The sequence below is a fragment of the Sciurus carolinensis genome, chromosome 5 (genome assembly GCF_902686445.1).
Source record: "Sciurus carolinensis chromosome 5, mSciCar1.2, whole genome shotgun sequence".
NCBI lineage: Eukaryota > Metazoa > Chordata > Mammalia > Rodentia > Sciuridae > Sciurus > Sciurus carolinensis.
In genome coordinates, this window is record NC_062217.1 from 104,656,348 (window position 1) to 104,673,231 (window position 16,884).

General features: G+C 35.3%; 1 pseudogene; it reads right to left on the reverse strand.

The window, feature by feature from the left end:
* Positions 1–6,665: 6,665 nt before the first annotated feature.
* LOC124985697 (uncharacterized) overlaps positions 6,666–16,884 on the reverse strand; it is a 35,036-nt pseudogene continuing 24,817 nt past the window's right edge.

Here is a 16,884-nt window from a genome sequence, read left to right on the forward strand (position 1 = left end):
GTCTGTGTGCTAATCTAAGCTCTCTATTTACTCTTCCCCTATCTTTATTTCCCTTTCATCACACTCTTTCAACCTGATTTCTCCTCCTGTGGACTTTGTATTTTTGTAAATCACCCTAAGACACTTTTTGTTCTGAAATGAGTTATAAATAAATAACACAGACAGGAAATGGCACAGACCTGGTTCTTTAAAGCAGTTGCACTTGGAAATCTTGCTTGTTTCAAAGGAATACTATGCTCATTGTTTCAGTTTTCACTAATAAAGGTTCTAGGACACTTATATCCAAACTAATTTTTATAGATATGAAAATTGAAACAGAGTTTGAAATCTGATCAATGTAATATAGAAACAAAGGAATTATATAGGTAAGATTTATTCTCAAATTTTCCCCACAGATACAAACATTAGGAAATGATTGAATAATGACATGGTGGTGACTTAGAACCCAAATTATTTCATCCCTAATGCAAAGATCAGTAGTTCCTTAGCAATATTTGTCTCCCAGTAGCAAGAATATGGTATTAACTGAATGATCCTATTTAGATACTCATTTCTTGTCTATACTTATTACTAACCAGGTAAATTAGGAGAATTATATCCCAATTATACATACTAGTATAAGTAAGTTTTTAAATTAATTTTAAAAGGCATTTAGTATGTATATCTTACTTTTAAAATCATACCTTTGTGGCATCTGAAATACACAGTTTTAGGTTCCCCTAACTAAAAAAAAAATTTTTCTTAATTTTATCTGAATTTATATATGTACCTCTGAAAAAAATGCAGTATCTTACATGGAAATAGTACAATTAAAATATTTAAGCACATAAAAACAATATTTTAAGATTAATATACTATTTTTTTTGGTACCAGGGATTGATATTAGGGTCACTCAACCACTGTGCCTCATCCCCAGCCCTATTTTTTATTTTATTTAGAGACATGGTCTCACTGAGTTGCTTAGCGCCTCACCTTTGCTGAGGTTGTCTTTGAACTCAGGATCCTCCTGCCTCAACCTCCGGAGTCACTGGGACTACAGGCGTGCACCACTGTCCCCAGTGAGATTAATATATTATATTCATGAATTTAATGTATTACTAAAGTAATTTAAATGTAAGTGGATTTTGGTTTTTATCATTCATATATATTTAAGGCATATATATTTCCCCTCAATGTACTATAACTGATATTTTTGTAAGATTAGAGAATTCTGATTTCCTTTTAAGATATGTCAAGGCAAAGTAATCTGAAAAGGCATAAAAGGTAAATGGGGTAAGTTCATACAGAGTCATAGAGTTTGACATTTCCAAAACTCCTCTATCATTTATGCAAATGATGCCATTGCAATTAGGGTAGGAAGAACATCTCCACATAGGCTAGATTTTGATAAATATCTTATCTCTTAAGATATCTGCTTAAACCAAGCCATAACCAAGCCCTTTTTATTTTTATTTTGAGACAGAATCTCAAGTTGCATAGGGCCTCACTAAGTTGCTGTGGCTGTCTTTGACTTGGAATCCTCCTTCACCAGCATCCTGAGCCACGGGGATTATAGGTGTGCACCACCACAACCTACAATCTACTTTAAGGTATATTTAAGGTATTTACATTGAAATGTGACATATCAGATGACAGATGTCTAAGCACTTCCCTTGATCACAGATACAAGGCTCGGAAACAATCTTTCTTGTAGCTTAGCTTCTTAAGGTACTCTTTAACAGTGCTTTTCTCAATTTAAATTGAGCAGAGGCCCAACTCTGAAGAAGAAAAAAAAATAGGTTCCTTTTATTTCTCTTTAAAGGCATATATTATTATTAGTCCCATAGAAGAAAAACTATATTTTCTCATAACTTAAATTATCTACTATGTGGAAAAGGTCAAATGAAATTTACATTGGCCACTAAGAAGGTAAAATACAAGTATGTGGACAAATCTGTGAAAAAGAATATAAGGCAAATTTGTAACCTTTTTACTTCATGTATACCATCAAAGAACTGGAAAAATAAGTTTAGATTTAATATCTGATTTTATTTCTTAGCTTAGGGGGGATGTCTATATTGCCATTTTCCAATGAGATAAATGGTAAAATGGTTGACACAATGGTATATATTATAAAATGATAGGGTGGGAACTTATTCACTCTATTTACTAAAGTATTTTTGTTAAGTTTATTCAAGGAGGTATGCTGCCCACTGGAAATACATGGATAAATAAAATTCTGTTCTATTATAGGTAGAATAAAATATAAAGTGGCAAAAATTCTCTTTGTTTAATATGGTTTAAGATGCTTAAGATAAGGTGTTTCAGATTATTTGTGATAAAAGACAGTTGAAATTATTATATTACCAGCATTAAAAAGTTAGAGCTTCATGTGTCCAGGAAAGGGAGATCATATTCAGATGGACAGATAGGTGGATAGATGGACAGATGGATACAAATACAGATATACATATACATATGGAGAGAGAGGTATATTAATTATGGATCTTTGAAATATTGAAGATATTTCAAAGATATATTTGAAATATTGAAGATATTTCAAAGATATATATTGTAGCTTCACATTGATTATGCTTAATTTATTTTTGCTGTCATTTATCACTTCTGTGAACATAATTGACAGAATGTATGCAGATACTCAGTGTTTACATGATTATAAAATGTTTCTATGAATAAGTAAGCAGTGTGTTAGAAAACACATTCTCACTCTACAGAACTTGTAGCATAAGCACATGAGTGAAATGAAAAAAAGAATGGTTAGGAGCTTTAAAATACACTTCTAAACATCATAATATAATAATTTGCAGAGAAGTCTTTTCTTTTTATTGTGAAACTGAAATACTAACCACTTAAATAGGAAAATAGTTACTGGTTTTATCCATCTGACGCAATAATGAGGAATCATTTTTTTCAAATGCAAATTTATTTTTGAAACATTGTGTAATGTATAACAATGCATTTTTAACTTAAACTTTCTAATTCAGATTCTTCATACAGTAACATAATATTTGTTAAGGAAGCATGGGTGTTTGGATAAAGAAATTGGGGAAGCAGTGGTATGCTAATAATTTTTCAAACTATAGACAACCTTCAAATCTTTCATATATGTGCTTAACTTACCATAAATTTAAAATATGTTATAATGGAAAAAAGTACCAGTCTAAAAGTAAACATTGTGATTATAAAGATCGAGGCCAATTAATGCAAAAACAGAAGAAAAAAGTAAAACAAATCCACTTATCATTTGAATATAGGGGAAAACTCTCCATGAAAAAATAGAGGTCCTCAATACTATTTTGAACCTATCCCTCAGCCTTATCGTTGTGTTATTTGCAGGCACCTATAGGCATCTGCCCTGAGAATAGATTATTAGCACTTTCTGCCTATTTTACTAGTTAATTGAAGTGGTACATAAAACCCACTTATGGTATAAATTGCAGACGGTGAATGAAGCAGAACAAGAGAAAAAACGAGAATTATGAAAAAAAAAGAAAAAAAGTATCTTCCTTCAAGAATCAGTATTCAATTATTTCTGACTCTACCTAATACATAAGTGTTATTAACAATTCTTTAATAGTAACTACCTTAACCATTAGGAAGAACCTACTTATGGTAAGTAACATGTTTTAATGTCCCTATTACAATTTGGTTTAATAACATGAGTGACATATCACATATAAAATTCAAGGCAAACTTTTTTCACATGTTCAAAAAAGATGCTTTTGGTCAACTTATAGTTGCAATTCTATGATAACTGTCAGGGTCTTTAATTAATAGAAAAAGATAAGTCTAGAAACAAAGGTCAGCAAATGTGACTTTATGGTTATTGTATGACAAATGACCGTGTCACCTTGATCAGATATACTCCTTTTAGCTCACCTGTCCCTTAATGCCCACAAGACCTCCTGAAATCAGTGGTTTTAGCAATATTGTTCTTATATCAGTATACTCTCATTGTATCAGTGATTATCTGCTATTTATTTTGAATTATTGAAAGCTGGTGCTGATTAAGAACAAAAATGAATTCCTGCACCCTTCTAGGAAAAATAACCATAAATTTCTTTATAAATATTTAAATAGGAAGGTCATTCATATGAAGTATTCTTAAGATTAAACATACTCGGGAATTTCCCCTGTGTTCCACAATTTTAATCCTGAGTCAAGGATTTATAAAATAGTGAAAGTTTTATCAAAGTAACTATTCAGTTGGCCCAGATTTATTTAGTTAGTATTAATTTTGCTGCCCTCTATTCTTTCTCCCCAAAATACTGACCAAATATTTTAATTAGTTGATCTACATAAATACTGCTTTAGACTATCTCCAATAAGGTATAAATTAACTTCATGATCAATTTTACTAAAATGATAATTTCAAATGTAATGAAATATTTATGATAAATAGCTTAAAATATTTGCATTTTTCCTTGTAAAAATTGTGCCAGAAAATACAACAGCATCTCATATGTCAGGATATTAGTCTTCTGCCAACATATTTCCAGAACATTGTCCAGATTGCAACAGTGATCAAAGAACACTTCTGAGAATCACACAGCTGTTGCCCAAATCCACATACCTTATCCCCATATCAGTCTTGATGATTTTTAATAACAATAAGCAAATAAACAAACAAACAAAAAACTCTCCACCAGTATATTAGAAGCTGCAACTGAAATAAAATTTTTGAGAAAGGCATAGTAATGAGTTAAATTTTATAGTCAAAAAAATTGCAGGAAAAATACATTAGGCTGTATGCACAGCAATTATTATGGAATACTGGATGAGAAGACCTTGGAACATCAAAATAATACTAAGTTATAATCAGTGATCTGACTGGGCTCATAGAGAAATAAGATATGCTTAATCTAACTTTTATATAAATGATTTTATAGTAAAAATAATTGTTTTAGGGCTTTAACGAATAAGCCCTGAAGTTCAATATACAGATCACTGATTCACAAAATTTAATGTATATTCAAATCAACTTAGGATCTTGTGAAAATGCAGATTCTTGTTGGGTAGAACTGGGAGGTATGGGCATGATTCTATATTTCTAACAAGCTTGTATTAATGATGATAGTTTTTCCAACAAGGGTATAAAAATGCATTGATTTCCAATCAAATTAGATAAATGAGTTGTTACTATGTCTTATTTCAAATATTTTTGAAAATCTGAAATGAACACATACTAGTAATATATGTTGGCACACTTTGGAAATAAGGAAATAGCATTATAATAAAGTGTTTTAAGGTGTGAAAAATGTAAGAGGGGGTATAAATAATAATGTGTTATTCAATCCTTCAACCATATACTAAGCATGCACGAAGCAATGTGAATGAAATCTGGAATTGGTCAATACTGTGCAAAATTTGAGGTGAGCTATATCTCTATCATACTAAGTCATAGTCAATAGAATTCTGAATTCTCTTAAACTATGTTGTTTCATTCTTTCTACATCTGGAGAGTACGCAACATACAAGGCAAATTTTTCTAAAAGAATAATTCATTGTAGTTCTATTAATGGTGAAACACTGTGCTTTGTTCAGGGGTGAAAAATGAACAACTGTTCTTTGACTTAAAATGAAAAATGCCCAGGAAATCATTTTCTGACTCTGAACTATAGAACCATAAATAATAAAACCAAAATAAACTATAAATATTTTGGAACTTGGAGAAGTTAAATATAATAATACCTTTGAAGTTATAGATTTACAGCCTTTGTAGGCATTTCACGTATTATACAAATTTGTGACTCTGTAAAATTCTTTTTTGCTGGGTTCATAAAATATTCATGTCCAGTGATAATATGGTGAGACTTTTCTGGTCTTACCATGACTTCCACAATGAAACTGTGGTTCTAGGTGCAATACTGCCTATTTGACCATTGACCCTTCTCAGTGAGTTTTCATTGAGGGTGAGAGATTGTTTTGTTGCTCCAATTATTAATTTCAAGTAGCTAAATGAAATTATCTACAATGTGTAATATGGATAATCTGTTTGTAGCGGGAAGCAGGTATAATTGTAAATTAAGTTCTTAAAAAATTATGACCTTAATTGTTCCATGTTCCGTCAAAGGTGTGTGGGTGTGGGTGTATGTGTGTGTAAAAATCTGTAAAATTTTAAAATGGATAATAAGAAAAGTAAACTCATGATTCAGAATAATTTAAAGGTTATTCCAACCTTTACTACTATCTTTCATTTAAAAAAAACAGGATAATATAGACAACAATTATATAAATCTGTTACCTATAAAAATCCTCTAATATTTTTCCCCATTTGCCTATTGAAAATAAAACTATGTATACTGAAAAATGTTCTGTGAAGCTATAAATGAAGCACAATCTATGTTAATTAACAAAATGTGAATGATTACTTAGTAAATCATGTGTTTACTAAAATGAAAAATAATTCAAAACACCCAAAATAGCTAAATGTTTAAAATATTGTGTTATTTAGTGAATTGATTCTGTCCAAAAAGATTTTCTGGGAAAAACAACTAATTGATACAAATGTGAGTGCAAATCTGTTTTTTAATTTTAAAGCATATTGTTCAAACTTTTAGCTTGTGTGCATGATATAAATCCCATACATTGTTTTCTCAGTGACAATAAAAAGCACAGTTCATGAAAAACTGAAGTAAAATTTAAAATAACTTTTAAAAACTCAGTCACAGTTTTGTCATTGGTATATGGAGGTTGTTCCAGGGACCCATCCAAAGCTCTTCATCGTCTGACTGTGTGTGGTCACTAAGGAATTCCACAGTCTCCTTGATGTTCTTATTGTCAACCATGGACTCCTGTTACACTGTGCTTTTCAGCATACTCCCCAATGTCTTTGCTGCTGTATGGTCAGTCACCACAGGGCAAGGAACAAATGTAACCAGCTTTGGTCTTTTGTTCACTTTCTCAGTAGAAAATGGCCCCCTTGACAATGTGTTCAGAGGTACATTCTCCTCATGTGTCACTGCCAACTTGTCTAATTTCTTAAAGTGCCTGCCCTGACGGACAGGGGAAGTAACTTTCAAGTTATCAGTGAGACAGGCACGGCGGGTTCTCACCACAGAACCATTCTGTGCAATATATATATTGCCATTGATATTACTGTGGATATTAGCATTGTGAAGACGGTTTCTCTGACATTCCGGAGCACTGTCTTCTCCAGTTGAGCTAGTTTCATATTCTAGATCAACAACTAATTTCATCATTCTCTTTCTTGCCCACTGACAAAATAAAAGGGGGGGGGAAAGTGTTAGTCATTATCAAAGGAACTAAAGAGTCAAAGAACACAACACCTGTGAAATTTTAAAAAATGATATTTAAAAAGCTATCAGGGGAGTTTCAAGATGGGGGACTAGAGAGCAGTTGCATTTCATGTTGCTCCAGGACTAAGGATTCAAAAGAGGAGATAGTGAGAGACTTGGAACCAACTCAAAGACACTGGGTGAGTCTCTCCCATTGGGGAGGCGTCCTGGATGGAGCAGTAGCCCTGGAACGCAGGGAACTTTGTGAAGTAGAGTTGCTTGGCGAGACGCCCCTCCCCCCACTGGAGCGGTAAACACGGACCACTGGGATCATCGTAGAGGAGGCAGCTCAGCACAGCGCTTGGACTCAGAGCAACCACTGGGACTCCGGGTGGCTGCCTGAGGAGGAGCAGCATGGCGAGCTGTTTAGACTCAGAGCGATCCCTTCTGAACACCGGGGGGCTGACCGTGGGAAGAGGAGGAATGTGGCGGGTCGCTTAGACTGGGACTGACTGCATCAGAGCCACAGGCGGTTGCCAGAGGAGGAGGCGAGTGGTGAGTTGTTTGGACTCAAAGTGACCACTCCTGAAAACCGGTGGTCTGCCTGGAAGAGTAGCACAGTGGGTCCCTTGGTCTCTGAGCAACCACTCCTGAACACCCGGGGGGGCTGCCCCGAGGAGGAGGAGGAACACGGTGGGTCCCTTGGACTCAGAGTGACTGCCTAGGGCTACAGGCAGTTGGTGGGAGGAGGAGATGCGAAGTGAGTTGCTTGGACTCCTAGTGAATGCGTCGGAAACCGGGCGGCTGTCCGGAGGAGGAGGTGTGTGGTGAGTCTCTGGGTCTCGGAGCTATTGTACGGGGCTCCAGGTGGCGGCTCAGAGGAGGGGCCGCATAGCCAGGCGATTAGGTGAAGAGCAGGGTCCCAGGCCCTAGGCTGCTTCTTGCTGGAAGAGCCGCACCGAGACACACCTAGGGGCAGAGAGAAGTTTCCAGGACTGCGGGTAGATTCTCTGAGGGAAGGCAACCTAAGGAGACTCGTCTGAGAAGGGTGAGGCTCCCAGGCCAAGGAGGTAGGTCCGGGCCCCTGGGAACATTGCAGAGGAAGACAGCCCAGCCCAGGGGGTATTTGTAGATTGAGGGGAACCTCTAGGAGGGGAACTGACCAGCAAGACCTCCCCATCAGGTGAGTCTTCCCCGCCAGGTGTGGTTTTCCCACAAGGTCAGTAAAACCAGAGACACAGGAACAAACAGGCCATGCCTCAGCCTGCAGCCTATTTCCCCTTTGGATGACCATTGGTCAACAAGTGGAGGCACCTCTGCCCACTATCAGGGAATATACCTCACCTGAGGGTCTCCAACCCTGAGAGGCAGTTTCCTTGTGGAGCACCGCATTATCAACTTCCTCCAAGACTGCAGGCCACTGAAGGATAAGAGGGGATATACTAGCAATCTTCAGGGACATTATAAGTCAATAGAGGAAATCTGCAATATCTTAATGACCCACTGATTCCTGAACAATATGAGAAAACAAGGGAAGAAAATGCCCCAAACATATCTAGATGTTACATCAATAAAATCCAACAACAACATGGCAGAAGAAATGACAGAAAGGGAGATCAGAATGTACATAATTAAAATGATCAGGAAAGCAAATGATGAGATGAAAGAGCAAATGCAGGCATTGAATGATGAGATGAAAGAGCAAATGCAGGCATTGAATGATAGTACCAATCGACAGTTAAAAGAGCAAATACAGAAAGCAAAAGATCATTTCAATAAAGAGTTAGAGATATTGAAATAAAACCAAACAGAAATCCTTGAAATGAAGGAAACAATAAACCAAATTAAGAACTCCATAGAAAGCACAACCAATAGGATAGAACACCTGGAAGACAGAACTTCAGATATTGAAGAAAAAATATTTAACCTTGAAAACAAAGTTGAACAAACAGAGAAGATGATAAGAAATCATGAACAGAATCTCCAAGAAATATGGGATATCATGAAGGCCAAATTTGAGAATTATTGGGATTGAAGAAGGCTTAGAGAAACAAACCAAAGGAATGAACAATCTATTCAATGAAATAATTTCAGAAAATTTCCCAAATCTGAAGAATGAAATGGAAAATCAAGTTCAAGAGGCTTATAGGACTCCAAATACACAAAATTACAACAGACCCACACCACGGCACATTATAATGAAAATACCTAACATACAAAATAAAGACAGAATTTTAAAGGCTGTGAGAGAAAAGAACCAAATTAGATTCAGGGGGAAACCAATACAGATATCAGCAGATTTTTCAATCCAGACCCTAAAAGCTAGAAGGGCCTGGAAAACATTTACCAAGCTCTGAAAGACAATGGATGCCAACCAAGAATCCTATACCCAGCAAAACTTACCTTCAAATTTGATGATGAAATAAAATCCTTCCATGATAAACAAAAGCTAAAGGAATTTACAAAGGGAAAGCCAGCATTACAGAACATTCTCAGCATAATATTCCATGAGAAAGAGATAAAAAACAAAGAAACAAATCAGCAAAGGGAGGAATTATCCTAAAGGAACTGTCAAATAAAGGAGGAGCCAAGTTGTGTCAAAAAAATAAATAAATAAATAAAATTTAAAAAATGAATCAAATGACTGGGAATACAAATCATATCTCAATAATAACCCTGAATGTTAATGGCCTGAATTCATCAATCCAAAGACATAGACTGGCAGATTGGATTAAAAAGAAAGATCCAAAAAAATGTTGCCCTCAAGAGACTCACCTCATAGAAAGAGACACCCATAGACTAAAGGTGAAAGGATGGGGAAAAACATACCATGCACATGGACTCAGCAAAAAAGCTGGGGTATCCATCCTCATTTCAGATAATGTGGATTTCAAGCCAAAGTTAGACAGAAGGGAGAAAGAAGGACATTTCATACTGCTTAAAGGAAGCATAAATCAGTAAGATATAACAATCATAAACATCTATGCCCCAAACAGTGGTTCATCCATGTATGTCAAACAAATCCTTCTCAATTTTAGAAACCAGATAGACCATAACACAATAATACTAGGTGATTTTAACACACATCTCTCACCACTGGACAGATCTTACAAACAAAAATTGAACAGAGAAACCATAGATCTTAATAACACAATCAATAATTTAGACTTAACAGACATTTATAGAATATACCATCCAACCAAGAACGAATACACTTTCTTCTCAGCAGCACATGGATCCTTCTCTAAAATAGACCATATATTATGCCACAAAGCTAATGTTAACAAATACAAGAAGATAGAGACACAACCTTGTATTCTATCAGAACATAATGGATTGAAGTTAGAAATAAATGAAAGAGTAAAAAACAGAAACTACTCCAACACCTGGAGATTAAACAATATGCTATTATATGATGAATGGATAACAGAAGATATTAGGAAGGAAATTAAAAAATTCTTAGTGGTAAATGAGAACAAAGAAACATCACATCAAAATCTCTGGGACACTATGAAAGCAGTACTTAGAGGAAAATTTATTTCATGGAGCACATTAATAATAGAAGTAAAACCCATCAAATAAACGACCTAACACAACAGCTCAAAGCCCTAGAAAAAGAATAACAGACCAACACCAAACGTAGTAGAAGACAGGAAATACTTAAACTCAGAGCTGAAATCAACGATATTGAAACAAAAGAAACAATACAAAAAATTGACAAAATAAATAGTTGGTTCTTTGAAAAAATAAACAAAATTGATAAACCTTTAGCCATACTAACAAGGAGAAGATGAGAGAAAACCCAAATACTAAAATTCGGAATGAACAAGGATATATCACAACAGACACGACTGAAATACAAAACATAATTAGAAGCTATTTTGAAAATCTATATTCCAACGTAATCGAAAATTTCGAAGACATCAACAGGTTTCAAGAGACATATGAATTGCCTAAACTGAACGAGGAGGACATAAACAATTTAAATAGACCAATTTCAAGTAATAAAATAGATGAAGTCATCAAAAACCTACCAACAAAGAAAAGTCCCGGACCAAATGGGTTTTCAGCCGAGTTCTACAAAACCTTTAAAGAAGAGCTCATTGCAATACTTCTCAAAGTATTCCATAAAATAGAAGAGAAGGGAACCCTCTCAAGCTCATTCTATGAAGCCAATATCACCCTGATACCTAAACCAGACAGAGACACATGGAGGAAAGAAAATTTCAGACCAATATCCTTAATGAACATTGACACAAAAATTCTCAACAAAATTTTAGCAAATCGCATACAAAAACATATTAAAAACATAGTGCACCATGATCAAGTGGGTTTCATCCCAGGGTTGCAAGGTTGGTTCAACATCAGGAAATCAATAAATGTAATTAACCATATCAATAAACTTAAAGTCAAGAATCACATGATTATTTCGATAGATGCACAAAAAGCATTTGATAAAATTCAGCACCCCTTCATCCTCAAAACACTAGAAAAAATAGGGGTAGTGGGAACATTCCTTAACATTGTAAAGGCCATCTATGCTAAGCCCATGGCTAATATCATTCTAAATGGTGAAAAATTGAAAGCATTCCCCCTTAAAACTGGAACAAGGCAGGGATGCCCTCTTTCACCATTTCTTTTCAATATCGTCCTTGAAACTCTAGCCAGAGCAATTAGACAAACCAAAGAAATTAAAGGGATACAAATAGGGAAAGAAGAACTCAAACTATCCCTATTTGCTGGTGATATGACTATATACTTAGAGGAACCAGGAAATTCCACCAGAAAACTTTTAGATCTCATAAATGAATTCAGTAATGTAGCGGGATATAAGATCAATGCACATAAATCTAAGGCATTTTTATACATAAGTGATGAATCTTCAGAAAGAGATATTAGGAAAACTACCCCATTCACAATAGCATCGAAAAAAATAAAATACTTGGGAATCAATCTCACAAGACAGTTGAAAGACCTCTACAGTGAGAACTACAGAACACTAAAGAAAGATATTAAAGAAAACCTCAGAAGATGGAAAGATCTCCCATGTTCTTGGATAGGAAGAATTAATATTGTCAAAATGGCCATACTACCAAAAGTGCTATACAGATTCAATGCAATTCCAATTAAAATCCCAAGGATGTACCTTACAGCAATAGAGCAAGCAATTATGAAATTCATCTAGAAGAATAAAAAACCCAGAATAGCTAAAGCAATCCTCAGTAGAAAGAGTGAAGCAGGGGGTATCACAATACCAGATCTTCAACTCCACTACAAAGCAATAGTAACAAAAACGGCATGGTATTGGTACCAAAATAGAAAGGTGGATCAATGGTACAGAATAGAGGACACGGACACAAACCCAAATAAATACAATTTTCTCATACTATACAAAGGGGCCAAATATATGCAATGGAGAAAAGATAGCCTCTTCAACACATGGTGCTGGACGAATTGGAAATCCATATGCAACAGACTGAAACTAAACCCATATCTCTCCCCATGCACGAAACTAAACTCAAAATGGATTAAGGATCTCGGAATTAAACCAGAGACCGTTCATCTTATAGAAGAAAAAGTAGGTCCAGAGCTTCAACATGTCGGCTTAGGACCAGACTTCCTCAAGAGGACTCCCATAACACAAGAAATAAAAGCAAGATCAATAAGTGGGATAGATTCAAACTAAAAAGCTTTCTCTCAGCAAAGGAAACTATCAGCAATGCAAAGAAAGAGCCTACAGAGTGGGAGAATATCTTTGTCAATCATACTTCAGATAGAGCACTAATCTCCAGAATCTATAAAGAACTCAAAAAACTCTACACCAAGGATGCAAATAATCCAATCGACAAATGGGCTAAGGAAATGAATAGACACTTCATAGAAGAAGATCTACCAGTAATCAACAAACATATGGAAAAATGTTCAACATCTCTAGTAATAAGAGAAATGCAAATCAAAACCACCCTAAGATTCCATCTCACCCCAATTAGAATGGCGATTATCAAGAATACAAGCAACAACAGGTGTTGGCGAGGATGTGGGGAGAAAGGTACACTCATACATTGCTGGTGGGGCTGCAAATTAGTGCAGCCACTCTGGAAAGCAGTGTGGAGACTTCTTAGAAAACTTGGAATGGAACCATCATTTGACCCAGCTATCCCACTCCTTGTCCTATACCCAAAGGACTTAAAATCAGCATATTACAGTGATACAGCCACATCAATGTTCATAGCTGCTCAGTTCACAATAGACAGATTGTGGAACCAACCTAGATGTCCTTCAATTGATGAATGGATAAAGAAAATGTGGTATATATATATATATATATATATATATATATATATATATATACAATGGAATATTACTCAGCCATAAAGAATGATAAAATTATGGCATTTGCAGGCAAATCGATGAAATTGGAGAATGTCATGCTCAGTGAGATAAGCCAATCTCAAAAAACCAAAGGACGAATGATATCACTAATAAGTGGATGATGACACATAATGGGGGGTGGGAGGGGTTAGTGTTAGGGTTAGAGTTAGGGTTAGGGAGGGAGGCAAGAATAGAGGAAGGAAGGACTGTATAGAGGGAAAAGAGGGATGGGAGAGGTAGGGGGAAAGGAAAAAATAACAGAATGAATCAAACAGCATTACCCTATGTAAATTTATGATTACACAAATGGTATGCCTTTATGCCATGTACAAACAGAGAAACAACATGTATCCCATTTGTTTACAATAAAATAAAAAGAAAAAGAAGAAGAAATGTCCATGCTGCTCTGCCATGAGAGGTATAGAGTGAAGGTTGCTACCTGTTAGCCAGGAAGAGACCTTCGCAGGAGACTAACCCTCTGGAATGGAACTCTGAGCTCAGATTTCCACTCTCTAGAACTGAGAGAAAATAAATTTCTGTTTTTTAAAGCCAAAAAAAAAAAAAAAAAGCTATCAAATGTAAATAAGACAAGAGGGGTACAGGTTAGCAACTCTTTATTCACATCAGTTTATTTTCACAATTTTTTTATTAACTTTACAACATAATATATTTGAATAAAGTGTTGCTGAGCTAGGAAGCAGACATTCCAGGAAACACATTCTCTTAGATTAAATTGCTATTCTACATGAAAAGAAAACTATGTTATTTATATTTGATGTAGGAACTAATCCATTGGTTTGGAGTTGCCTTACTATTCAGGAAAGTTAAATTGGAAGCAATGAACAACAGTAGATTTTTCAGTTCATGTTAAAAAGTTTCTATTCACGTATTTGAAAGATATTCTTTAAATACAAATTTGCTAATTTCTTCACTGCTGTTAAACAGAATTTTTTATGTTTAATGCATTCATTCATTTGAAATGCTCTAGTTTTCTGGGTCATCCCATTCAGATTGTTGCTAACTTAGAAAATATATTCCCAAGTTGCATAATTTATTTAGTATTAGTACACAAATTATTCAATAGTATACATAAAACCGAAAGCTAATTATTCTAAACTTTCCTTTTGTAAGCAACTGAAACACAATGGAAGTTTTCACCAATCATTTTTCTCTTTCCAATTAACATTAGAAAGTTCAAGGGACAAAGGTTGAGCTGTATTCTATTTTTTTCTGAACGAAGTATTATTACATTTTGGACTAGGTAAACTATCATGCCTGGCACTGAGTATGTGTATTTCAAAATTGTTGTGTCTACTTGCTCAGATAAAAAAATATTATGATTTTTACAATATGGTTTTAAACAATACAGTTCAGAATAATGGTATTAACTTTTGATTTTTAGTATTTTATCTTACTTAACTTGTAAGATTTGAAAGTGGCAGCTGTAAACTTATTTGAATATGTTTGTGATATCTTTGAAAATACCTTTGTCAGGAAAAATGTACATATTTACAAAAGCAGTCTGGTCATGATCCTATTGTTCAAGCTCTTCTTAGGTTTTGCAAAACTGATGTATTACATTATCTATCACCTATCTTTCCATCTAGCTATCTGATCCATTCCAACAGACTATGTATCAATCTACATTTATCTATATATGAAACTCATTCCAACAGAGAGGTATTGCTGACAATACATAATGTCATATTTAATAATAAAAATCCTGCTGAAAAATAGTAAACATTGACCAGATGATTACATGTGTTTCTATTTACTAGTATAGGAAAGATTAGTCTGTTTTAATCTAACATATTCTAATATACAAATCTGTTTGGATACAGTGTGTTACTTTTCTGGCAAGTTTCTGATCTTAAGTCACATAAAAATCATATTCAATTAACTCCCCTTCAAGAGTCATTTCAGAGAACACACAGAAGGCACTGCACACAGGAGTATTCATCACTGCAAAATCCCACCTACTGTGATCTCTTTTAGAGGGCTGTGTTGTAACCTTCAGAGTTTGCTCCTGGAGACTTCCTTTGGTGTGCCTTCTTGCTTCTGTCATAGTCTGCTACCTGAAAGCCCCAAGGACCTCCAGACTGACTTTCACTACTACTACTACTACTGCCTAATTCTGATTCCTCTTCACTTTCTACACCTCCTTCTACAGAAGCGGATTCTGCACTGCCCTCCTCAGGGACATCCTGAGCTTCAAGGTCTGCAGATTCATCCACAGGGGCCAGGTCACTTTCTCCTCCTGGGTGTTCCTCTTCTTCTTCTATTGTGGGTTCTCCTTGCTCTTTAGGTGGCTCCTCTCTTCTGCCTTTGACTTCCTTGATGTCCTCCACAATGGGCTTTCTTCTTGTGAGCACTATGTTTTTTCTAGCTTTTTCTCCTTCTGACTCTGTGGATTCAGATTCGTCTGATTCTTCAGTGGAACTCTCCTCCTCAGAGGGTGTCTCCGACTCAGATTCCTCTTCTGTGGTCTCAGACTCACGGAACTCAGATTCTTCTTCACTGTACTCAGTATAATCGCTGGAGGATTCCTCCTCTGATTCTCCAGTGCTTTCTGTTGCTTCATCTTGGTCTAGAGTTAGTTTCAGATAATCTTTATCCTCTTCCTCCAGGTGTCTTTGCCACTCTTCAACCTCAAGGTCAATGACACCTCTTTTATCAGCTAGTCCTCTGACTTTCTTAAAGATCATGGGGAATATCCTGGCCCTATTCCATGTTGTGTATGTGGGCTCCACTGCAGGCGGCTTTTCAATAGTTACTACCACTTCCTCGTCCTCCTCACTAGGCTCTCTAATTTCAACTTTTGGTTTTGTAATTTTCTTTGGCTTTTCCTGGAAATTGTGAGAATGCAATTGAGGTGTCAGTGTGGGGATAGCTATGGTATGATCTTGTCCCATATATAAATTAAGTAGAAATGAATATGCAGGGTGATAACTTTACTCAAGTAATATAACAAGATTTCAGAAAGCATCACAAAATTCTCTACGACATGTAGACAGAGGTAGATTCAGTGTGAATAAACTATTTTATTCTTGGTTATCTTCAAAAATCTAGTGATTTTTCTTTTTTTATTCAAAGTTTTTGTATCTTAGATCAAGAAAGTAATAGGAAGTATCTCCTTCCTTTCCTAGCTCTAGATTTTGGCAAAGAGCTTGTTTGTCTCCCTTTAGCTAACGTCTATAAAGAGTCTTTTAAGGTCATGAAAATTTGCCAGTTTATCTAATAGTTTACATAAAAATTGACTATTTTCTTAAATTTT